Source organism: Suricata suricatta, chromosome X (genome assembly GCF_006229205.1).
Source record: "Suricata suricatta isolate VVHF042 chromosome X, meerkat_22Aug2017_6uvM2_HiC, whole genome shotgun sequence".
Classification (NCBI taxonomy): Eukaryota; Metazoa; Chordata; class Mammalia; order Carnivora; family Herpestidae; genus Suricata; species Suricata suricatta.
The window spans coordinates 13,342,546-13,368,751 of NC_043717.1; the positions used below are offsets into that span (position 1 = coordinate 13,342,546).

General features: G+C 40.4%; 1 pseudogene; it reads left to right on the forward strand.

The window, feature by feature from the left end:
• Nucleotides 1-1,210: 1,210 nt before the first annotated feature.
• LOC115283335 overlaps nt 1,211-26,206 on the forward strand; it is a 62,386-nt pseudogene continuing 37,390 nt past the window's right edge.

A 26,206-nucleotide genomic window follows, 5' to 3' on the forward strand; every position in this document is an offset into this window, starting at 1 on the left:
GCTCTGGCCCTGGGCTGCCACCCTCCAGGCCCCCAGGCAGCTTTCAGCTGCTAAAATCAGAACGACTCTTTGGAATTGCTAATGCGAAACTTCTTCCTTCAAAGGGAGATAGAATTCAGAGGCTGCCACAGGCAAAACTGCCAAGTACACAGAATTGTCTCTTTCAACCCCTCACCCCCTTTTCCAGATAACATTTGCTTTTTAATAGCTGCTTCTAAAGCCTCAACTCCACCTCCCCGAGGCCTTCCCTCCTGCTAGGAGAAGGCTACCTCCTCAGCCTCCGCATGGGGCCAGCCCCGGAGAAGCTGTGAACCCTGTGCTTTCTGTTCTTCAGGGAAGTCCCGCTGAGAAGAAACCTAGTCTATGTTCTTTCTCAAATGGACAGCAGCTCTCTGAAATGAAAATCCTCCAGCATGATCAAACGAATACAAAAATGCAAAGGCAAAATAAATTTTTGCCTGATAGGAGAATGGATATACTTTCGGGGATGCAAACTATTTCATCAAGTCCAGGAACTGTTCCAAAGAGACACCAGCAAAAATGAAAACTGAAAATCTACTTTCCAGACAACACAGACTTTGACTGCTGTGCCTTCTTACTTTAACAGGATCATGAAGGAACCAGGAAACCAATCAGAGCTATTTAGGAACAAGGAAATCATCAAACCCTTTAACTGAAAAAGCCTACTGATTCTAAGTCAGCCCTCTTTGCTGAAGACTGCCAACTTGTTCCTTTTTCCTTCCTCCAATACTGGTTCGGGGGACTCTGTCACATACTTTGCCAGGTCTGGGATGGAGCTGCCAACAAATTACAGCCAGTGCCGGCCCTCATGGGGGTTACGGCCAAGCAGAAAAGACAGGCAAGAGACAAACCTCAGGAGATGTTCAGGGTGCCAGGAGGCCCACCCCCAAATCAAAGCCCTCTTGCATCTGTGTTTTAACAAGCCTTTCAGGATTCTGGTGCATGCTCAAATTTGAGAACCACTGCTCTAGGCAGAAAAGTTCATGACTTGCCAATCTCTGAGTCCCTTAGTCCCTCAACATGGACTTCACACACATTATTTCACTTTACAGTCCCAGGGGCTAATAAAAGCCTGCAAGGTAGATGTATTGCTGAAGATAATGCAGCTGCTGTAATGAATAAACCTAAAATTTCAGTAGTTTAACAGTTTATTTCTGGCTTGTATTATAGTCCCAGACAGTTGTCCATTATGACAGTGACAGGAGAGACTCTGCTCCATGCAGTTATTGAGGGACCCAGGCCAATGGAAGCTTTACCATCTTCATCACTAGGCTTCCAAGGTCCCTGGGGAGTCAACATGGAGCCAGCAGGTGAGACAGGAGAGCATGGAGAATACCTCCGTTCGTCACAGGTACCTCAGCCAGGAAAGGACACACATCACGTCCACTCACATTTCATTGGCAGTCACACGGGCCTCACCTAGATGCAAATGGTGGGTAGATTTTTGATGGGCAGCTGTCATCTCTACCACAGCAGAGGTTACAGTTTTGCAGATGAACAAAGGTTTGGTCAGATTAAGAAATTCACTGGATGTCACACAGCTTCTAACACTGGAGGGAGAGGAGCACTTGGGCAGCTCAGTCAGTTAAGTGACCCACTCTTGATTCTGGCTCAGGTCATGATCTTGTGGTTTATGAGTTTCAGCCATGCACTGGGCTCTGCGCTGACAGCACAGAGCCTGCTTGGGATTCTCTTTCTCTCCCTCTCTCTCTGCTCCTCCTACATCCCTCCCTCCCCCCCAAATAAATAAATAAATAAATAAATAAATAGATAGATAAATAAAACTTTTTAAAAATACAGCTGGAAGGGGAATTCAAACCACAGTCTAACTCTATACCCCTGCTCTTTAGAATCCCTCATCATGCCCACAGTCACCATCTGTGCTAGGCTGAACAATACCTCCTCCCTCAAAAGCTGTCCACATCCTAATCCCTGGACCTGTGACCATGTCACTTTACAAGCAAAAGAGACTCTGCAGCTGTGATTAAATTAAGGATCTTAGCGAGATTATCCTGGATTATCCAGGTGGGCCCAGTGTAATCACAAGGGTCCTTATAAGAAGCAGGTAGTAGAGTTAAGGTCAAAGAAAAAAAAAAGGAAATACAGTAATGGAGCCAGAGACCAGAGTGATGAGCTTCAAAGACGGAAGAAACCACAAGCCAAGGAATGCAGGGAGCTTCTAGAAACTGGAAAAGGCAAGGAAGTAGATTCTCCCCTGAACCCTCCAGAAGGAATACAGCCCTGCTAATGCCTTGATTATAGACTTCTGACATCCAGAGCTGCAACAGAATACATTTTTGTTGTTTTAAGCCAGAAAGTTTGTGGTAATTTGTTACAGCAGCAATACCCCTCTCGGCACCACTGTTTTGGGTTGGGTAACTTCGTATTAGCTGCCTCTTGGGAGAGCCCCAAGATCTCTCCCTTCTACTTTTCATCAGCACTACCCAACAAAAAGTTCTACCCTCACCTGGGTCCTCCTAACCACCAGGAGGGACAGAGCTGACCAGGAGAATCATGTGTCCTCATTTTATCAGAACTTCACACAGAGCCAGGATGTCAACTAAGTGTCATTTAAAAATACTGAAAGAAAATAACTAACATTTTAAAAGTACTTGACCCACGGGATACAGAAGTGCTGATGCATAGGGGCACATGTACCTCAATGTTCACAGCAGCACTTTCAACAACAGGCAAATCATGGAAAGAGCCTAAATGTCCATCAACCAGTGAATGGATCAAGAAGATGTGGTTTATGTATACAATGGAGTACTATATGGCCATGAGAAAGAATTAAATCTGGCCATTCATAGCAATGTGGATGGAACTGGAGGGTGTCATGCTAAGTGAAATAAGTCAGGCAGAGAAGGACAGATACCATATGTTTTCACTCATAGGTCTAATGTTGGTTTGTTTGTTTTGAGAGAGACAGCATGAGCAGGGGAGGGTCAGAGAGAGAGGGAGATACAGAATCTGAAGCAGGCTCCAGGCACAGAGCCCGATGCAGGGCTCAAACCCACGAACCACGAGATCATGACCTGAGCTGAAGTCGGATGCTTAACCGACTGAGTCACCCAGGCAGACCTCATTCACAGGTCTAACAGGAGAAACTTAACAGAGGACCATGGGGAGGGGAAAAAAGAGTTAGGGAGAGAGAGGGAGGCAAATCATGAGAGACTCTTGAATATTGAAAACAAACTGAGGGCTGAAGGGGGAGGGGGGGTTAGGAGATGGGGGGATGGGCATGGAGGAGGGCACTTGTGGGGAAGAGCACTGGGTGTTATATGGAAACCAACTTGACAATAAACTATATGAAAAAATTCTTGAAATCTCCCATTCATGATTATTTTAAAGGCTCAAAACACTAGGAATAGAAGAAAAGGTCTTCAACTTGATAAAGGGCATCTACAAAAAAATCTACAACTAACATTGTGCATAATTCCCTCTAAGATCAAGAATAAGAAAAGGATGTCCATTTTCACCATTCTTATTCAAAATAGTGCTGGGAGTCCTAGTGAGCATAAAAAGGCAAGAAAAGAAAATAAGATGCATACAGCTTTGAAACAAAGAGAAAAACAATCCCAGTTTGCAGACGACATGATTGTGTAAACAGAAAATTCCAAGGAGTCTACAAAAAATATCCTAGAACTAATAAGTGAATTCAACAAGGTTGCACACACAAATGATCATACCATTTACATAAACGAACATTAAACATATGGAAACCAAAATTTAACACAATATCATTTACACTTACTACAAAGAAAATGAAATACGTACAATCTTAGAAAAACATGTTGAGGATCTGTATCCTGAAAATTACAAAATGCTAATGAAAAAAATCAAAGAAGACCTAAATAAATGGAGAAACACCATGCTCATAGACTTGAATACTAAACATAGTAAAGATATAAATTCCTCACAAATTGAAATTTATAGGTTTAGTACATTTACTATCAAAATCCTACAATGTTTTTTGTTAGACATAGATAAGAATTTTTTGTATGTGTGTTTTATTTATTTTTGAGAGACAGCAACAGCGCAAGCAGGGGAGGGTCAGAGAGAGAGGGAAATACAGAATCTGAAGACAGGCTCCAGGCTCTGAGCTAGCTGTCAGCACAGAGCCTGGTGCAGGGTTCGAACCCACGAACCGTGAGATCATGACCTGAGCCAAAGCCAGACGCTCAACTGACTGAGCCACCCAGGTGCCCCTAGATAAGACTATTATAAAATCTATATGAAAAGGCAAAGGACCTAGAATAGCAAAAACAATTTTTACAAAAAATAAAGTGGGAAGTATCACCATACCTGATATTAAGTCTTTCTATATGGCCATAATAATCAAGCAGCATATTGACAGAGGGATAGACATCCAGATCAATGACACAGAAAAGAGAACCTAGAAACAGAGCCACACAAACATGCCAACTGGTTTCTGACAAAGGTGCAAAATCAAGTCAATGGAGAAAAGATAGACATTTCAACACATGGTGCTGGAGAAATTAGACATCCATAGGCAGAAAAAGAAAAATGAACCTCAACCTAAGTTTCACACCATCGGCAAAAATTAACTCAAAATGGATCATGGACTTAAATGTAAAACATAAAGCTATAAATCTCTTAGAAATAAATTAGGAGAAACTCTTTGGGATCAAGGCACTTGGCAACAAAAGCACAGTCCATAAAACAGAAACTGTACAAAGTGGACCTTATAAGATTAAAAACTTCTACTCTGTGAAGGATTATTAAAAGGGCAAAAAGACAAACTACATACTAGATGGAAATATTTGCAAACGTCAGACCCAACAAAAGATTTGTATCTAGAATATTTAAAGAACTTCCACAGTTCAACACTAAAAAACAACCCAATTAGAAAAGGAGCAAAGGACATGACCAGACCTTTCACCGTAGAGAATGTACATGTGACATATGTGCATATGAAAGGATGTTCAACATCATTAGCTGCTACAGAAATGTAAATTAAAACCACAATGAGATATCACTGCACATCTATCAGAATGCTGAAAAAGAAAAATAGTGAAAACAGTAATTGCTGGTGAGGATAGAGAAAATTGAGCTCTTATCCATTACTGGTAGAAATGTCAAATGGAAAATGGCTTGGCAGTTTTGTGTAAATATAGAGAAACACTCACCATACAACCCAGAATTGCCCATATCCCAAAGAAATGGAAACTTATGTTTATTCAAAAATCTGTACATAAATGTTCACAGCAGCTCATATTCATGTTAATATTGAATGCATGGACTACTACTCAGCAGTAAAGAGATATGAAATGTTGATACAGGCAACAACTTAGACAGACCTCAAGGGAATTATGCTAAGTAAAAAGCCAATCTCAAAAGACTACATCCCGATTGGATGTACATAACACTCTCCAAATAATGGAACTATAGAGATGAAGAACAGAGTGGTTGCCAGGGGTTAGGGATTGTGATGGAGGGGTTTGTGGCTCTACAGAGGTAGCACGGGAGAGCCTAGTGGTGATGGAAGAGTTCTGTATCATTATTGTGATGGTAATTACACAGAGCTACACATGCAATAAAATTTCATGAAGCTACACATACACACTCACAGCCACACACACGTATAATCTGCAATATCTGACTAAGGTCTGGTTTTGATACTGTGCTGTAGTTGAGCAGGGATGACAGAGGTAGAGTGTAGGATGCATAGGACCTTCCTGTGGTCCTTTGTAACTTTCTGTGAATCCATAATTATTTCCAAATAAAAAGTTTACACATAAAAATAAGAAAGTATTTTTCACAGTTTATAAAACGATGTCACAAGCATCATTTGATCTCATATGAGCCTCACAATAACACAGGAGGATGCATAGGGCAGACTTCAGCCCCACTGTACACATGGACAACGAGACACAGATGACCAGTTGCCACAGGTCACCCAGTTGCAGAGTGACAGTGAAAACAGGTAGCTGACCTCACCCTTAACGATCTCCCAATCCAATGCTCTCTCTGCCCTCTTCTCACATGGCAGGCAGGAATTTTAATGTCAGGGGTTCAAGTGTACCAGAAATGTCCCATATTCCTGTATTCTTTGAATCAAACTAAATGAGGCTCTAAGTACCCATTCCATCATGGTTGTAAGAAGTCTAATTTTTGACATTATCAGGTCAACCTCCCCTGTCCTGGAGTCACACAAATATCTGGGGGCTTCTGGATACCCAGGAAATAGGCAAAGGGCATCTTCAATTTACTGTGATATCAGTTACCATAATCATCACATTGGTACACATAGTACATAGAAGTCTGGCACATTGCCCAAAGGTGTAAAACCTTCTAAGATGCTAAGAGAAGGGACAATTCAAGATACCACTGTTGGCCAAGTTTCCTTTAATGAAGGTATCATAACCTACCTTCCCTACTCCATCCATCTCATTAAGAGATACTCTTCTAATAAAATGTTACTTCTTATATTTAATAATTATTTATCATTTATGGTTACAGAAAACAAATTTTAAATTTGTATACATGTTTTGTTGCTGAGATATTTGATACATTGATCAATAAAACACCATCAAGCTTAAAAAATCATTACATCTGGATAAAATGCTCTGGGGGAAGTGGAATGGAAATATAATTTCAAGGAATAGAAGAAATGACGTAAAATATCTGACAGTTAAAGAGTTTGTCTTATATTTTTAAAATGGATAATGGTGGCTGTCATGTCATAATGCTACTTCAATTCTAGTAGGTACCATATAAGAGTTTCATTTTTAAATGTCAATATTTACAACACACTGGCTATTACATCCTTTGGAATGACAATACTTAAACTTATGAAGGATTTTAAACACCAAACTTCAAAAGGCTGAAGGAGTGTGTAGTTTTTCAAAATTCTTTTAGGGGATATGTAAGCAAAACAGATTTGTAAGATCACGGATTTAGACCAAAGCTTCCTGCAGTGTGGTACACAGACATCTCTTCTCATGGAAAACAAGACAAGTTTGCGTAACACAATTATGGTTCATTGACTTCACTTGTCCAATATTAACCTGTCCTGCTTTGAGTCCACCATCTGCCCTTCACTGGTCTTGAAGGTGGAAATCTTCAGCATTTGCTCTGCCCCCTCCCCCACAGTTGCCCATCTCTACCGGATTCCAGGCCCCACTCCTGCTCCCTAGCAGTGCCCTCCACTGGCTTCCTTCTCAGTGCCTTCTTCAACCACTCCTGCAGTTTAATTCTAGCCCAGCCCTCTGCCTTCTCCCAGACACACAGCTCCTTCCAAGACTCTTCTCTTCTCTCAATGTTTAGTCCTTTATGAGTCACAGCCAGTTGGCTGTGGAGCCTGCCTATAGTCTCTCACCCCCTCAACCCTCTTACTTGTACATGGAAATGCACAAACCTCATGAAGATGGTTCAGAAGTGACTGAATCTCAAAAACCCACTGCTTTAAACATAATGCATGGGGATTCGGTGAGATACTTGGTCAAACCCTTCATTTAACCACATGGACAAAATATAGACATCTGGTTAGATAAAAATACAGTGAGGTGGATCCATTTATCTGGAAATATTTGGAACTAGGCCACTCTAAATGTGGAGCCATATGATCAGAGCAAAAGGAGAAATACAGGCAATCAGTAGAGAGAATAGAGAATACAAAGATCTCTGTGGGGTTGGCCATTCAGGGAAGCCTACCTGGAAAAGATGAGCCATGAGTTGGTATCAGCCACTGCCCTGTTGTGGCTCTGTCTCAGCCATCTCCAAACATCACCAAGACACACTGGGTTATTCCACCATCCTGAGAACTTGCGGACACTAGTCTGGAATTTGTAGATGTTCACTTGGTACTCTTCACTGAAACACCTGGAAAATAATATCTCCCTGGGTATTCAGTGGCCGTCTCTGTATATCAGTCAGCTATTGCTACATAAGAACAATCACAAAAGTTTCAGGGTTCACAATAAACATTCATTTCTCACACATCATTAGGTTGTCTGGAGCTCAGATAAATTAGCTTGAGGACAGCTAGGAGGCCCTCTTTCAAGCTGTATAAGATCTAGCTAGGATTGGTTCCTTGCAATGGGCTCCATTCCAGTCCCTTTGACACGGGTTAATCCTCAGGCCTGGTCAGAATAAGCAGTGCTACCCAGGGGAAGCTCTTATGAAAATGGCAAAAGCACAAGAGAGGGAAAATACAAACAGGTGAGGCCTTTTAAGGCTTTGGCTCAAAATTGGGCTTGAGCTACTTCTTCCCCCATTCCATTGTTCAAAATAAGTCTCAAGGCCAAACCAAAAATCAAGGGGTAGGAAAGTCCACCTTGCCTTTTTATAAGAGAAGAAACAAAGTTACAAGGCCAGGGGCATTTGATACAAGGAAGGATACAGAATTAGGGCTAACAAGCCAATCTCCCACAGTCCCCCAGTTGTTTCCTTGGGCCCAAAAATTCCATCCAACCTGGCCTCATTCTGCTTGGTCTTTTCAGGACTTGGGGATTCTTGCTGTGCCTTTCACTAAACCACAGGTCTTTTCATGCCAGGAATGTCAGTCATGCCAGAGACCTGACCCCCCACCAGCTCTTTTCAAGGACCATATCTTTGTTTCTAATTCATTCCACCTCTCATTTAATTGAAATCCTACATAATTATGCTGTCTGCACTTACCAATGCGGAGTATCAGCAATCCCCATATTCCAAAAGCCAAGCCACTTCCCCAGCAGGGGTAGAGTCTCCTTATGTCCTACATGTTGCTAAAAATCAAAGCAGGGATAATTCTGTGATGAATTCTCTCTTCACTGAAGAGGCTCTACCATATCTTGTGTTTTACCCATTTTCTTTTGCCTCAGACTCTGTTGAAACTCAGCCAAACCCAAATAGGCCCTGAGCATGCTCTAAGGTCAGTGCCATTTTATAAGGTGTGTGTGTTGGATATGGTCTATTGGTTCTCAACATTCATTCCTACTTCTTCCATCATGTCTTACTGTATTAATAAATCTAAATACTAAATACTGTATTTCTCAGACGCCCTTGCAGCCAGGCTTCTGTACCTGAACAGCATTCATCAGTGTGGAGGTATACATGAGGTAAAGACCATCTTCTTGTTGCTCTTCTGCCTTGAGCAGAGATGTGAAATGTTTGTGGATTTTCCAATGTTTAATACATCCCTTTGGGGGTGTTAAAAGGTACATTGAGGGTGACTCTCGCCCACAGAGGGTGTACTCCAGCGGCAGATTCAGCTTCTCCACCTTCCAAATTGTGACAGAGATAGGATTTCTTCAAGCTAGTCAGTTCTGTGATGTTGACAATCATTCCTGTTTGTTCAACCCTTCCAACAAGATGGTAAGCACCTGATTCTCTGAATTCAAGACCTTGCTGTTTAAACACCTAAAGGGGCTTCTGTCCCTGGCACTGAACTCCAACAGATACAACATGGTATCCCTCCTGGACCTGAACTATAGTAGCACCAAGATAAGTAGTAAGCGTCTTTGAAAAAGAATGATACTTGATGGGGAACTTAGGTGGTTCAGTTGGTTAAGTGTCTGACTCTTGATTTAGGCTCAGGTCATGACCTCATGGTTCATGAGACTGAGCCCTGTGTCAGGGTCTGTACTGACAGCACAAGAGCCATTCTGAAGATTGTCTCTGTCTCTTTCTGTCCCTCCTCCACCTGCACTCTCTCTCTCAAAATAAAATAAACTTAAAAAAAAGAGAGAATGATACTTGATGTATTCCTGTGAGCAGATGTTTTCTAATGAATGTTGCCTAGACAGCGTTCTTTACTCAGCTGAGCCAGGGACACAATAAGCAAATCCTTTCAGAGTTTCATGAAGCAAAGAAGCAAGAACATATCGCTGCCAGCCCTAAGGGAGCCAGCATTAGGCTGCTCCCATCCCAACATCTTCAATTCCTTCTGCTTGGCTACATCTTGCCACGGGGCCTCCTCTGATGCCCTTGAACTCTCCAGGCGGATGCTAGGAGACTCTAGATCATTCCTGTCAGACCACATGGACAATGCCAAAGGTTAGTCACCACCCACAGATACTTCTCAGAAATGACAAGAACAGTTTCTGTGTAATAAAGACAGTGGAGGATGGAGAATGATTAATGGCCCCTTCAGAGCTGATGGAAAGCAAGTGCAATCTGCATTTTCGGGGCTGCTATTTTCTCACACCACAACATTCTCACATGGTAGCAACCTGGGAGATAAAAACAGCAGCCTTGTTTGGGAGAGTGCAGGGGGTTTGTGTTCTTCAGTTGCTTTGGAAGAGAGAATGCATTTCAGGAAGTGTTGCCATGGGGGGCACAGGCTCCCATGGTGTTTGGCAAAGTTGGGGTCTCTGGAAAGTCCAAAGGTGATATATTTAATAGGTGACTTATTTTCTTTCATTTTCAGAGTAAGCGTCTAATCCCAAAGGCAGTTCTTAAAGCCAGACACAGCAGGTAAGAGGAGATGAAGGCCCCATCAGACATTGCTGCTGAAAGTGAGGAGAAAGGCTGAACAGCAGCAGCCGCATGATGGGATTCTGCTTCTACAAGAAGAACCGAAGGAAGCACAATGGAGGAGGAGCTGAGGGAGAGGAAGGAAACAAAGGAATTAAAGCCACAAAGCAGGAATATGTAAGCAGGATACAGACAAGGGACCCATGTCCATGGGGACAAGGGAAGTGCTCCGGTGGAGGGAGATAAAGACTCAGAGCCCAGAGGAGGACCATGAGGGAAGGCATTTCAAAATGTACCTTCTCCTCAGTCACAATGGCTTCAAGGCCTCTGAATATTCACAGCCTTGTTTGAAACAGTGTGATTTTTTTTCAAGACTAAAGCACACATAAATATCTTAATACTTCCCCAGCACACAAAATGCCTAGAAGTAAAAAAATTACACAAGAGAATTTTTAGACTTTTTTTCTCGGAATATAAAAGTAACACATGTCCCCTGTAGAAAATACAAGTAGATAAGAAAGAACAAGTATCTCATGCAGTCCCACCACCCAGATATAACTGGCGTCTTGCTCTATTTCCTTCTTATGGATCTTTCAGGAAAATGGGACCTTCCAGTATATGAACTTGTACATCCTTATCTCTTCACTAAATATTGTATTTTCCCAATCATCAAATATTCTTTAAAAACATGTCTTTGACTAAATTAGTATGTCTTGCATATAAGTATTCTGTAACTTTCCAGTTTTTTTCTTAAAATAAATCTCTAAAAGCAGAATTACAACGTCAATGTGAATGTTTACTTCCAAAGCTCTTAATGCTTATTGCCAATTGTTCTACAAAAACTTTGCACCAATTTACATTCCTACCCCTCCGTATAAAGTTGCACTCAAAACACTTTTTGGCTTTTGCTTAAAAAAAAACAACAATTCTTGGGGCACCCGGCTGGCTTAGTCAGTGGAGCATGTGACTCTTGGTCTCAAGGTTGTGGGTTCAAGCTCTGCATTAGATGTGGAGATTGCTTAAATTTAAAATCTCTAAAAACAAAACTAGCCAGTCAATGTGGTGCCATCGTGTAAATATACAAAGAAGCCTGGGGTCTGACTCCTGCTTTTTGTCTTTGGGAAAGTTAGTTCACCTTTCCATGCCTTAGTTATCTTTGGGAACATCTCAAGCTCTAACATTCTCGGAAACTGTGTTTCGGAAACTAAGAAATAAAAAGAGTGTTATATTTTATTCAACTATTACAATGTCAAAGATATAATAATATTAAATGCATATGTCATCGAAAATCTAATAAGCATTTGTGATTGGTAGAATTTAATACTCCTGAGGATAGTCACTAGAATTACCTGTAGAGGGAGGGCTTTGCATCTGTTTATTCACTGTTATATCACCATGCCAAAATGCAGGCTGAGAACATACTGGATGCAAGAATGAATTCATGGGGGTAATTTTATTAACTGAGTATAGCCAACCAACGTAGCTGTTAGTGCCCTCCCAATATTCCTTTGGCCAACCTTAAGGTCACCCACAGCTTTGGTGGACAGATTCTACCCACTGGCAGATTCTAACCTCAAGCACTTGGGTCTCTCTGCCTGAAGACTTTATAAGGCCACAGAAGCATTCTCTGTCCATACAGGGCAAACCAGAAGTGCTGGGAACTAACAGCCCTAGGAGAAACTCTCAAACAATGATGGCTGGGAATTGGTAGATAAATACTTCAGCTTCCTCACCCCTCTGCATTATGTTCTACACAATCTTTCAGGGAATCCTCAACAGGTCTGAGCACAGCAGTAACCTGTTTCATCAATGCACCCTCTTTTCCTTGCTCCCTCCCTTCAGCTTCCTGGGATCATATTCCAAATCAACCACATGCACCTAAATCCTCATCTCAGTCTACTTTTGGGGAACCCAAATACTAGAGTTGATGTTTGCAAAATTGTAGGGGTTTGATTTGAAAATATGACCTCCTTTTTACAAGGAACATGCTCTCCATCATTTTAATTCCTGAGGGCAAGAAATAGACTGGTAAGTTTACTTAGAGGCTATGATGTTAAGGGGGATTTTGTGAGTGTGAGTGTCCCCAGAATAGCCTAGGTATCAAAATTGATTTGAGATCAGATACCAGGAAGAAAGAAGGCACCTAATTATGTTCTAGAATTGAAGAGTTAAATGGTAGCTCTAAGTAGGAGAGGAATTAGAACCTGTTCTCCTCTGCCCTCAGGAAGACCATGGCACCAGGATGCTAATCACCATATATCATCTATGTGAGTTATTGGAATAAGGCAACCAAGGCTCTTATTTTTCTAAATCCCTTCAGCTGCTATGACAGTGCTGAAAAAAGAGTGAGTCATGAGGTGCCTGGGTGGGTCAGTCAGTTAAGCATCTGACTTTGGCTCTGGTCATGATCTTATGGTTCATGAGTTCAAGCCCCACATCAGGCTCTGTGCTGACAGCTCAGAGACTGGAGCCTGCTTCGGATTCTGTGTCTTCCACCCTCTGTCCCTCCGCTGCTTGCTCTCTGTCTCTCTGTCATTGGCTGTTTGAAGCACTGGGTTTGGGGGAACCACTATACAGCAAGGGTTAAAAAGAAAAACCCTATATGTCAGTCAGGATTTTAGTTGCAGATGACAGAATCCAATCTAGCTAGAAAAAAAATTGAAGAATATAGAAAATCTTTGGAAGTCCAGAAAACCAGTTTAAGACTATGCAGTGAAGAAGAATGCCACAAATTTCACCAAGAACTGGTCTGGTATAGACATACCCCTGCCACCTAGTGGGCATCATCACAATAACTGGTACCACCCCTCCATTAATGATGACCCTTTGTTTCTTACTGCTGCTGGAAGTTGGTGCTGCCACCTTCACCCTCACGGATTCCATATAGTAACAAAGGCTGCTTTCCAGGTCAGATGCTAACATCTGTGTGTTTGACTGGCTGAGCTCTGATCTCTACATGCAAAGGAGGTTGGGAAAGTGAGAATCATTCTCCCATTGTGGGGCATTCTCCAAATATAAGAAAGGTGTTCAGAGGTGCCAGGTCAAAAAGGATCTCCAGTGTACTTCTTCCCCTGTCACCCTCCAGCATGCTCCCCCACTGCCACAGTGCCAGGTCCCATCCCTCCCGCCCCGCCAGTTCTGACCTATGTCTGCCAGGCTGGAACCTCTTGCCACAGGTTACATGCTAACCACTCAGTCAGCACACATTGGACAAAGAGCCTCAACGGGTGATGAAATTCCCTGGGGGCTCTGGGATCAGGGCTCCTACATGAGGTCAAGTATACATCCCATACAGCAAGGCTATCCCATAAAAATACACTCTGAGCCACAAACACAAGACACACATGTAATTTTAAGTTTCCTTGTCATTACGTTTTTAAAAAGGACAAAAGAAACCAGTGAAATTCATTTTAATAATATATTTTATTCAAACTAATGCATCCAAAATATTTCAATAGATAACAAATATAAACAAATTCTGAGTAAAATATATGGCCTGCCTTTATCTCATACCACCTCTTTGAAATCCATTATCAGCTTTACACTTACAGTGCATTGCACTTTGGATTGACCAAGTTTCAGGTGCTCAAAAGCCACAAGTGGCTGGTGGCTCCCACACTGGATAGTACTGTGTCCTCCTCCTCTTCAGCTATAAGCCACCTGTGACACATGTGGTTGCAGCAGCCCTTCAGGGAATGTGTGTTTCTACACTGCAGTGTAATGAAGAAGCACTAAGCAATTCTGTTTAGGAGTTGAGCGAACTTGTGAAGTTTCTCACTCATAGTCCTCAGTCATCCTGGCTCCCTGAGCAGTCTATGGTCCTCTTCTTTCTCTTCTCTCACCTGTTGATAATCCCCTCTTCTGCTAGGGACAAGGGGGAGGCAAGAGGCACTCACTTCAGGCGGAAAATTAAAAGAGATGTCAAAAAACATGGTAATTAAAATAAATATTTTAATGCAATATTTTTCAAATTAAAATTAATGTAAAAATGTCTATTCATGTCCTCTGCCCATTTTTAATTATATTACATTTTTGGTGTTGAGTTGTATGAGTTCTTTACATATTTAGATGGAAACCCCTTATTAAGACATATCATTTGCAAATATTTCCCCCCATTCAGTAGGTTGTCTTTTTTTGTTTTGTTGATGATTTCCTTCACTGTAAAAACTTTTTGGCTTAATGTAGCCCCAACTGTTTATTTTTGCTTATGTTTCCCCTTGCCTGAGGAGACATGCAGAAAAATATTGCTAAAATCACTATCTATGTTTTCTTTTAGGAGTTTTATAGTTTTAGGTCTTACATTTAGATCTTCAACCCATTTTGACTTTATTTTTGTGTATTATATTTTAAAATGATACAGTTTTTTCTTTTGCATGTCCAGTTTTCCCAACACCGTTTACTGAAGACAGTGTTTTCACCCCCTGTACAGTCTGGCCTCCTGTCATAGACCAATGAGCCATGTAAATGTGGCTTTATCTACGGGTCTCAATGCTGTTCCGTGCATCTATGTGTCTGTTTTTCTGTAACACCATACTACTTTGATTACTATACCTTTGTAGCATATCTTGAAATCTGAGATTGTGATACCTCCAGCTTTGTTCTTTCTCAAGAAGCGTAGGCAATTTGTGGTCTTTTGTGGTTCTATACAAATTTAGGATTTTTTGTTCTGGTTCTGTGAAAAATACTACTGGTGTTTTGCTAGAGATTGCACTGAATCTGTAGATTTCTCTATGTAGTACGCACATTTTAACAATATGAATTCTTCCAACCTATGAGCGTAGTGTATCTTTTTTATTTGTTTGTGTCATCTTCAATTTCTTCCATCGGTGTCTTACAGTTTTCAGAGTATATGTCTTTCAACTCTTTGGTAAAATTTATTTTTATGTATTTTATTCTTTTTGATACAACTATAAGTGAGTTTGTTTTCTTAAGTTTCCTTTCTTCTATTTCCTTAGTGGTGTATAGAAATGCAACAAATTTTTATATCTTGATTTTGTATCTTCCTACTTTACTGAATTTATTTATTATTTCTAGGGGCACCTGGGTGACTCACTCAGGTGAACATCTGACTTTAGCTAATGTCCTAATCTCATAGTTCATGGGCTCAAGCCCCACACCAGGCTTGCTGCAGTCAGCCCGTCATCGCAGAGCCCACTTCGGATCCTCTGTCTCCCTCTCTCTCTGCCCCCCTCCCACTTGTACTCTCCCCAAAATAAATATTTTTTAAAACATTAGTTCTAATAGTTTTTTGGCAAAGTCTTTAAGATTTTCTATATATAGTAGCATGTCATCTGCAAATAGCCAACAGACACAAGATGCTTAACATCACTAATCATCAAAGAAATGCAAACTGAAACTGAACCTCCTATCAGTCACAATGGCTAGTATCAAAAAGACAAGAAATAACAAATGTTAGCGAGGACGTGGAAAAAAAGCAACCCTGTGCACTGCTGATGAGAATGTAAATTGGTGCAACCACTGTGGAAAACATTTTGGAAGTTCCTCACAAAACTAAAAAGAGAAGTACCATATAATCCAGTAATGTCACTTCTGGGTAGCCCCCACCCCCCAATGAAAACATTAATTTAAAAAGATACATGCACCCTACATTTATCACAGCGTTATTTACAAATTCCAAGATATGGAAGCAACCTAAGTGTCTACTGATAGATAAATGGAAAAATAAGATGTATATACTCTCCCCATTCTTCTCCTATTCATCTTCTCCTCGTACCAAACTGAGACATAGCCTTGAGAAAGGAATCTGGGTACCTTCCTGCATCACCAGTAGCCAAGGAAACATTTATAAAAGGAAACTTGATCCAAGAACAATTGCCAGTTAACATATTACTATGATTACTGAAGTACTACTGCACTTTCTGGGAAGAAAGTATCAACTAGCCTGTTAAATGGGGTCTTCATGGTCTGACAGGATCCATATTCCATCATTTTCCTTTCCTCCAAAGACAACTGGAACTTTCTAGAATCAAGAATGTTCGGATTCCTCTGCTAGTCCTTCCCTGTTCCAACATAGCTTCCCCATCATGTGTTCACATCATCAGGATTTTCACAGTGCCTTATCAGCTAATTAATAAAGCAGTGATTTCCCAGTAGATCTGTATAAAGACAATATGAGTTTCTTGCCTATATATAAACTGTTCACATTATTTTAAAAATCCAACGTTTCCATAGTTATAAAAAAAAAGTGCCACAATTAATATGCAGGTGAATGTTGCCAAACTTTGGAATAAAGTGTCTCCTATTGTCTTAAAGTATTTTTTAGCTTCCTATGAATAAGCCCTTGATCAGAAAAGGAACAACTAGTAAAAATCTTAAAAAAATATATCCAGGCCTGCACATATGCTCATATACTGCTCACATGCCCAGTGAGGCAAAAGCTGAGCCTGGGTCCTATGCACTCAGGAGCCTGTCACAAAATTATAAATGAACACCAAGAAGTCAAACAGCATGGTATAGAAATAGTTGCTGAAATTTTTCACCTTGGAGTTTTTCTTTTCTGCATTTCCTTGTAGGTGACTGTGGTCTGGACAGTCGGGGGCATCTATACTGTAGCCTTGAGGATTATTGCAGGCAGAATGCAGAGAAAGGATGCTCAGATTTTACTGTCCAAAATAAGACCTTGAAGCCCACAGGAGGGGAAAAAAAAAAAAAAAAAAACAATCATTCTGAAGGTGAAAGCAGGATTGGTTAAGAAGAACATCTCCTGATAAAAAGAGAAGGGCAGTTTTGTCACTGAAGCACAGACTATTCCATCTTGACTAATAAAATATATGGTGACAGAGCACGAAGAGCCTAATGGAAACAGAAAGCAAATGTCAAAAAAAAATGTACACTAAAGAAAGAGTTCTCTAAAGTGATGAGGTAGGTTTTCCAAGAATATGTCCTCAGCTCAAAGTACAGTACATCAATTTATGAATTTGCACACGGAGGAACTTGACCACCAAAAAGGAGAAAGAATATCCTTGGTTTCAGGCATTTTTTTCCTGTAGCTGAAGATTTAAGTTTATCTGTCATTTGTCATTCAACATTCCTTCACATGATTTAAGTAAAAGGCAGGTGCTATTCCAAAGAACAAAATCGAAAAAAGCAAAGAATAAAACCAGTTCTTCCTTTTTTTTCTTAAAGAATTTTATATTAAATGGAAAGAAATTCTTGAAACCCTGGAGCTATCTCATTGTGCATATCATAAGCCTACCCATTTTTTCTTCTAGTAGGAATTTTCCTTGCTTTGTGTCTGTCTATTCAGACAGTCAAAAACACTATAATAGACCATATATAGTTTTCTTGGTCAAATGTGCATGGATTATAGAATGTGCCAGCTATGGAATGCACTTTGTTTGAACTTTAAACTCATTTCAGCCCCCAGTTTTATTGTCATTTTTTTCTCCATGTAATTTTCCCTAAGTTTCTACTCTGTTCAGGGAACAATTGAGAAGGTAGTGTGCAGTTAAAATTAAAATCTGCCACTTCCCAAATAAAATATGTAAATAGTGCAATGTAGTTTTGCATTTTTAAAGGCAACAACTTCAAATTCTCTTAAGCAGTCTAAGAAAAACCATGGATTAATTTAACCCTGTGACCTCCAACCCTTCACATTCCACAGGATTTTTATTCTAATTAATGGGAAGGATTAAACATCTGGATGTTTGGCCTCCCTCTAATATCTGCCACTCCGTTGACTTAGTTTATTATCCACATATGGCTGAATGAGTCCCTTAATCTCCTTCTTCAACTTCTATGAAAAGCAACCAAAATAAAAAATCTCTTCTGGCTCCTGCCTTGAAAAAGAATGTACTGATCAGCATTATGAGAATCAGACTATGGGGAAGTATGGTGTGTACTGCCTTATAGCTAACTACCTAGACTCTTAGGTGTCTGAGATGCTAGAGCCTCAGGGAGACTCTGCAGAACTAAGCACTGTTGAAGGACTTGATGATTTTGCTGATATGTTTTTTCGAAATTGTAATTATTTATAATACATAGTTTTAAAGAAGTAGGGACAAATGCATATTGTTAACTAATACACATAAACACTGATATCTGCCCCTACAACTCCTCAAGTCTTCTTCTAGAATTGCCTTACTTTTTAGTATCGAATGTTCTGAGCCCCTGAATTTATCAACTTAGGGTAGGCTATGCTGCAGTAACTAGTTAACTCCAAATTCTAACACAGATTATTTCTAACTCACACAAAATACAGCATGAGTGTTCTAGCTGATAAGCTGTCCCATTTTGCTTTTCTTTAAGCAGTGATTCAGAGGTCCACACTCCTACCTCATAAGCTCATCCTCCCCTACATGCTTGGGATCCTTTGAATTTGGCTGGCTGATGAAGAAACTGAGTGCATACAGATGATCACATGGTATGATTTAGAGTGCAGACCTAGAAGTAATGCACAGCACTTTCACCCTCATTCAATTAGCCAGAACAGGTTACATGGTCCCACCTAGAGATGAGAGAGTTGACAAATGCAGGTAACTGAGTGCCCAAGAGGAGCAAATGGGTTGGATGAGCATGTAGCCAATCTCTGCCACAGCCTCATGTCATGTACCTGAGAAACCACAGCACTCTCTCCCACCAAAATATATTAAATATTATACAGTATTCTGCATAGTATTATAGCAATCACTCACTACTGAGTATGATTCTGACTTTTCTTCAGAAGAAACCTGGCAGTTTTGGTTGTCACATATGGGAGGATAATAAACTTCTGGTTTCTGGTCCAGCATGTAAGGATCGTGGAAATAACAACTCCCATCCTCACAATAAGAAAAAAAGCTGAAGAAACTAAAAATCAACAACCCTTCTTAGGTCCATCCAAGAATTGAGTTCACAGGGCAAACTCAACAATTTAGAGAGGCAAACTGACAGATACAAAAAATCACAGCTTACTATCAGGAGCAGAAACCACCAATGGAACCAGGACCAAGGTAGGAAAATCTAAACTTTTAATTGATAAAATACTGAGGGCAAAGTTTGGGCAAATTTGTGAAAATTAAAATGCTGGGGCAGGGGTAGCCGTAAGGGGAGTTCATACTTTTGTAAGTCTTACCTCTAGGTGTCCTACCTACCAGGTTCCCACAGTTAAGATTGGGAGGAAAAGTCTTTCCATGCTTCAATCAGGGAGAAGGGGAAAAGTGGCTGTTTTAAATTATGCCCAGAGCATTCTGTTCTTCTTAACAAGGCTTACCCTCAAGAAAAACTGTTGCCAGAGCCTAATCAACTGGAGTTTTACCAGATTCTATGTGGCCTGGGAGAAGGAAAACACCCAACTTAAGCCCCCCTCTACCCTTCCTGACTCACCTAAGTGGCAGGGGAAGGAGTGATTAAAAGAACTCATGGAGGTCACAGCCCAGGGGCACAGAGTCCCTAAAAGACAAAGACCTAATCATAGGATTATAAAATGTGTCCCACCCACCACATCTTACCATGACAACAGGATTCTTGTATAGTAACAGAGAATACAATTGAAAGTCCTATACATCTCAGAGCTTATTTAAGAAGTCTCTAAGGAAACCCAAAGACAACAGTGATATAAAAATAAAAACACCAGAGAAAATTTCAGCCTTTTCACTTATAGCTACAGCAAACACTAAACACAAACCAACTCTTAGCCATATAAAACATAAAACCTCAAACTAGTGGCCTATTTACCTCAGTTTTTTTACCCATTATATTGTGTTTGCCTTCCTTCCAAAAATTAAAAGGCATGTCAAAAGACTTAAACCACAGTCTGAAGAGACAAACCAAGCAACAGAACTAGACCTACATATGGCAGAGATTTTATAATTATTAGATTGGGAATTTAAGCCACTATGATTAATATACCAAGGCCTCTAATGGAAACAGTGGACAATATAAAGAAGCATATGGATAATGTAAGCAGAGACATGGAAATTCTAAGAATCAAAAGGAAATGCTGGAAATAAAAATACACTGTAACAGAAATGAAGAATGCTGTTGATGGGCTCAGCTGCGGAAGGAATCCGTGAGCCTCTAAAAGAGAAATGCAAAGAGAAAAAAATTGAAAAGACAAACAGAACAGTGGGGTAATTACAAAAGTGTCACATATATATTACAGAGTACCAGAAGGAGAGAAAAGAGAGGAAGAAACCAAAGTAGTATCTGAAATAATGACTGAGAGTTTTCTAAAATTAATGACATGCATGAAACCACAGATCCAGGAAGTTTAGAGAACACCAAGCAAGATAAATATTTAAACTTTAGAAAACCAAAGACAAATAAAAAATATTGAAAGAATACAAGGATAAAAAAAAACCACCTTACTTGTAGAGGAGCAAAATAAGAATTACATCTGACTTCTCTTCAGAAATAATGCAAGTAAGAGGAGAGTGAAATGAAATATTTAAACTATTGAAAGAAAAGCTCACCAACCTAGATTTTTGTACCCAGTAAAATTATCCTTCAAAAGTAAAGGAGAAATAAAGGCATTCTCAACTCAAACAAAATTAAGGGAATTTGTTCCTAGTAGACCTGTCTTGAAAGAATTGTTAAAAGTTCTTCAGAGAAAAGGAAAATGATAGAAATCAGAAAGTCAGATTTAAGTAAAGAAAGGATGGGTGCTAGAGAAGGAATAATTGAGATAAAATAAACCTTTATTTCTCTAATTCTTATTCTTAATTGACCTAACAGATAACACTTTGTTCAAAATAATAATAGCAACAATATATTCAGCAAATGTATCTTTTGGATATGTGAAATAAATGACAGCAATGTTATAAAAGATTAGGTAGATGAAATGGGAATATTCGGCTATAAGGTACTTGTACTACCCATGAAGCAATATTGTGCTATTTGAAAGTGGACTTCAAGTAGTTATAAATGTATACTGAAACCTCTAGAGCAACCACTAAATAAAAATGTTTGTAAAAGTATAATCAATATGTTAAGAGAGGAGAGAAATGGAATCATATAAAATGTTCAGTTAAAACCAGAGAAGATAGGAAAAAAAAAAAAGGGCAGAAGACCAAGCAAACAAAGAACAAGGGCAATGAATAGAAAACAGTAACAACTAGCGGTATGCTACTGGCATCTAGTGAGTACTGATCAGAGATGCTACTACACATCTTAAAATGCACAGGACAGGCCCTCACAATAAAGAATTATTCAATCCAAAATGTCAATAGTGTGGAGCTTGAGATACTCTGTGTTGTAATACTTCCTCATCAACCCCATGGATTACATACCTGAGTATGTGCTTAGTAAATGTGGCAGAGACAGCTAATTGTACAGAGAAAATCATACAGTACCTTCCATGATACAAAATTGTTGCTAAGCAATAGCTTCTCAGCCAGATACCATATTTCCAGCATCTAGGTGGAGCACTATAGGTAGTTTTTGACAAAGGAATGTGAACAACTATTCCCTTGAATACTTATGAAGTCAAGAATAAATTCTACTGTGTTAAGCCACTAACATTTGGAGGCATGCTTATTACAGCAACTAGACTCCCCCTAGCTAATACAGCAAAAGTTTTTTGGGGTTTTATTAATTTTTTAATTTATAGTTTATTGTCAAGTTGGTTTCCATATAACACCCAGTGCTCTTCCCCATAAGTGCCCTCCTCCATGCCCATCACCCCCCTTCCCCTTTCCCTCTCCCCCTTCAGCCCTGTTTGTTTTCAGTATTCAAGAGTCTCTCATGATTTGCCTCCCTCCCTCTATCTCTTTTTCCCCCCTTCCCCTCCCCATGGTCCTCTGTTAAGTTTCTCCTGTTAGACCTATGAGTGAAAACATATGGTATTTGTCCTCTGCCTGACTTCTTTCACTTAGCATGACACCCTTGAGGTCCATCGATGTTGCCATGAATGGCCAGATTTCATTCTTTCTCATTGATATGTAGTATTTCATTGTACATATAAACCACATCCTCTTGATCCATTCATCAATTGATGGACATTCAGGCTCTTTCCATGATTTGGCAACTGTTGAAAGTGCTGATATGAACATTGGGATACATGTGCCCCTATGCATCAGCACTTCTGTATCCCTTTGGTAGAACCTCAGCAGTGCTATTGCTGGGTCATAGGGCAGTTCTATTGTTAAATTTTTGAGGAACCTCCACCCTGTTTTCGAGAGTGGCTGCACCAGTTTACATTCCCACCAACAGTATAGGAGGGTGCCCATGTCTCCACATCCTTGCCAGCATCTATAGTCTCTTGATTTGTTCCTTTTAGCCACTCTGACCAGCGTGAGGTGATCTCTCAGTGTGGTTTTGATTTGTATTTCCCTGATGATGAGTGATGTTGAGCATCATTTCATTTGTGGTTTTGATTTGTGTTTCCCTGATGATGCTTATGCTGAGCATCGTTTCATGTGCCTGTAGGCCATCTGGATGTCCTCTTTGGAGAAGCGTCTTTTCATGTCTTCTGCCCATTTCTTCAGTGGATTGTTTTTTGGGTGTGGAGTTTGGTGAGTTCCTTATGGATTTTGGATAGTAGCCCTTTATCTGATATGTCACTTGCAACTATCTTTTCCCATTCCGTCAGTTGCCTATTAGTTTTCTTGATTGTTTCCTTTGCCGTGCAGAAGCTTTTTATCTTGATGAGGTTCCAATAGTTCATTTTTGCTCTTGATTCCCTTGCCTTTGGGGATGTGTCCAGTAGGAGATTGCTGTGGTTGAGGTCAAGGAGGCTGTTTCCTGCTTTCTCCTCTAGGGTTTTGATGGTTTCCTGTCTCACATTCAGGTCCTTCATCCATTTGGAGTTTATTTTTGTGTAACAGCAGAAGTTTTAAAAGGCATTTTCTTCCAAAAGAATCTAGAATCACCAACATTAAAAAACTTACTACTGAGGTAACATGTCTCTTGAATCACCTTTTTGTTCCTTAGGCATTGCAGAGTCTGTCATAAGGGCTATGTTATGAAGATGCCACATCTGATAAAGTTTTCAAATGAGACTGTTATCTTGAAATAATGACTTTTACATGTCATTCTCCCTTATCCTATTCCTCCTGCCCCAGTTTAGCAAGATGTACAGTATCGTTTTCTTGTAACAGCCCCTAACTAAATTGCCTGAGAACTCCAGAAGCCTATAGGCCAATCCAGCTTCCAGCTCTTCCTCAAAGAGAACTACAGATGCCATTTCACTAGTAGAACACCAACTTTGTTCCTGTTCTCTAGAGAACATGGAGTCAAGCAGAGTTTGGTCAGTCCTTGGTAATAGTTTGCATATTAAAAGAAGTGAGATCTTATCGATATCTAATCATACCCCACCTAAACCTACAGTGAGCCATCACAGAGAAATAATATGAGAATTTGGCATGTAACAAATGTCATTTTACGGATCAGTGGTGAACTAAAGTGATATTAAATAAACTCTTCCAAGTCAACTAGTTGACTAAATCAGAAAAAAAGGCCCAAAGTTAAATTCTTATCTCCCATCATACTACAAAATAAATTCTTAATGGGTTAATGATTTAAAAAATAAACACAAATTTTAAAAGAAATGCTTAAAATCATACTGATATGGTAAACGTTGTAAGTATAAAAACAGAGAAAAAGATACTTGTAGGGAAGATGGTGGAAGAAAAGGAGGAGAAACCTAAACTCACCTAGTCTCATGGATACAGCTAGATAGCACTCGTATCAGGGTACACAACCCAGAAAACAACCCAAAGACTGGCAGGAAACATTCAAAACTAAATGTACAAAAGAAGTCACATCAAAGTGGGTAAGAAGAGTGGAGATGAGGGGTGCCTGGGTGGCTCAGTCGGTTAAGCGTCCAACTTCAGCTCAGGTCATGATCTCACAGTCCGTGCGTTTGAGCTCTGCATAGGGCTCTGTGCTGACAGCTCAGAGCCTGAAGCCTGCTTCAGATTCTGTGTCTCCCTCTCTCTATGCCCCTCCCCCACTTGCTCTCTGTCCCTGTCTCTCAAAATAAAATAAAGACATTAAAAATTTAAAAAAAAAAAAAAAAGAAGGGTGGAGATGTGGTGGGGATCTAAACTCCATGGGACTGGCCACCAGAAGGAGGGAGCCCCAGGCATGGATGGAGAGGGGTAAGAAACATACCATCACAGTGGGGAGCCTGCATGGGAAAGATGAATCCCCATAGCATTTGGCTTTGAAAATTACAGGGACCAAATTCTGGGAGTTCTTACAACCAGTGGGACTTACATCCTAGAACTTTAAACATCAGCAGTCTCAGCTCTATAAAAGGCCAGAGGGCAATAGAAAGCTGAGTTCCTGCCCTTAAAGAGGGAGCACAACAGGCCATGGAGAGACAGGGGAGAAGCAACAGTGTGGAAAAACACCAGGGGCAAGCAGGAGAGAAAATTACTTACTTCTCTAAGAATTCCCTGAGGACTTTTCCAGGAACAAAGTTGTTATCAGGTGCTATTTCCCTCCTTTGCCACCCCAGCAAAAACAAACCACCACCTGCAGGAAACTGGAAATAGCATTCTGTACTTAACTTGCTTACACTGTGCAGAGCTCTGGCCCCCTCCAGCCTCAGTCCTGGTGCTGCAGGTACTCTCCTCCAGAAGACTGTTGCAAACGTTACCAACACTGCATCCCCTGACTGCACACTGTGCAGGATCTTAGTCCCATCCCAGCAGAGGAAGCTGTTTGGTCACCTCCCTCAAAGGACACTCATACATTGCTAAAATTGCTATCTCCTGCTCCATGCACTTTGCAGAGCAGCTCCACCCAGCCCCAGTCTCCACAGCAGCTGTACATCTCCGGTGAAAGAGGACTGGTGCACACAGCTTGCAGAGGCTACACCCTTACCCATGTGTGCTTTGAAGAGTGGCCCCAGCCAGCCCTGGTTTCAGCAGCAGCTGTGTAACCCCTGTATAAAAGGGCCAGCACCACTTTGTTAAAAGTCAGCACCCTTTCTACTACTTACAAGAGCAAGAGACATGGTTGACTTTCCTAACACAGAGAAACAAAGAGAGTTAGACAAAATAAGGAAACAGAGGAACATGTTCCAAATCAAAGAATAGGACAAAGACAAGAGCAAGAGACCTAAGCTAAACAGTTATAAGTAATATGCCTGATAGACATTTTAAACTAATGATCATAAAGATACTTACTGAACTTGAGAAAAAAGTGGAGAACATCAGTGAGATCCTTAACAGAGATTTAAAAAAAACCAATCAGAGATAAAGAACACAAAGGTTGAAATTCAAAATACACTAGATTGAATAAATAGCAGTCTAGAAGCAGAAGAACAAATCAACCTGGAGGACAGAGTAATAGAAAGTAATCAAGCTGAGCAGGTGAGAGAAAAAATATTATGGTAAATGAGACTTAGAGAACACAGTGGTTCCAAAAACATAATAACATTTGCATTACAGGGATTACAGAAGATGATGACATAGAAATGGGGTAGAAAATATATTTGAAGAAATAATACCTGAAAACTGCCCAAATCTGGGAAAGGAAAAAGAAATTCTGATCCAGAAGGCACAGAGAACCCTCAATAAATTCAACCCAAGGAGATCCACATGAAGACACATGGTAATTAAAGTGTCAAAGAGCAGTGATAAATAATTTTAAAAGAAGAAAGAAAAAAGGAAAACAGTTACATACAAACAACAACAACAACAACCCAATAGCTTATCATCTGGTTTTTCAGCAGAAACTTTGCAGACCAGAAGGGAGTACCACAATATAGTCAAAGTGATGGGGGAGGGGGGGAATACAGCCCAAAAGACTATATCCAGCAAGGCTTTCATTCAAAATAGAGGGAGAGAGAGAGTTTCTTAGACAGGGGAACCTGGGT